Below are 493 nucleotides of genomic sequence, written 5' to 3' on the forward strand. Positions count from 1 at the left end.
CTGACCTCTCAGAGCTACGTCATGAGGTCGACTATAAGGACCGAGGAGGAGGAAGAGCAGTGAGGAGAAGGAGCTTTAGGTGGATTGGGTGTTCTGTCGAAATGGGCTGCTCCGTCAAAATGACCTCCCAGCAGCCTAAATCAACAGATGTCTATCGATTCCCCCCCCCCATGAAATGACAGTGGCCACTGAAGCCATGAAACACACATTTCTGACCAGAAAGCTGCAAATAGACAATAGGAACAATAGACAATGGTATTTAAATATACACACAGTTTTGGAACAGAAAAGTTGATTTAGTTTTTAATTCAACTTTAAATATGGCAAGTTTGTGCCACTGCTCTCTATAAATCTCTATATTATTTCTTTATATGAATCTATATTAAGGCCTCTTCCCTCCATCTGAAACTATGATATCACCACATTCTATGATGTAAACGCAAACTATTGAATGTTGAACTGAGGCAGCTGGAGGAAGAATGATCTGCTGCAG

The sequence above is a fragment of the Boleophthalmus pectinirostris genome, unplaced genomic scaffold (assembly GCF_026225935.1).
Source record: "Boleophthalmus pectinirostris isolate CB_2022bp ecotype Guang Dong unplaced genomic scaffold, ASM2622593v1 HiC_scaffold_1, whole genome shotgun sequence".
Lineage (NCBI taxonomy): Eukaryota > Metazoa > Chordata > Actinopteri > Gobiiformes > Gobiidae > Boleophthalmus > Boleophthalmus pectinirostris.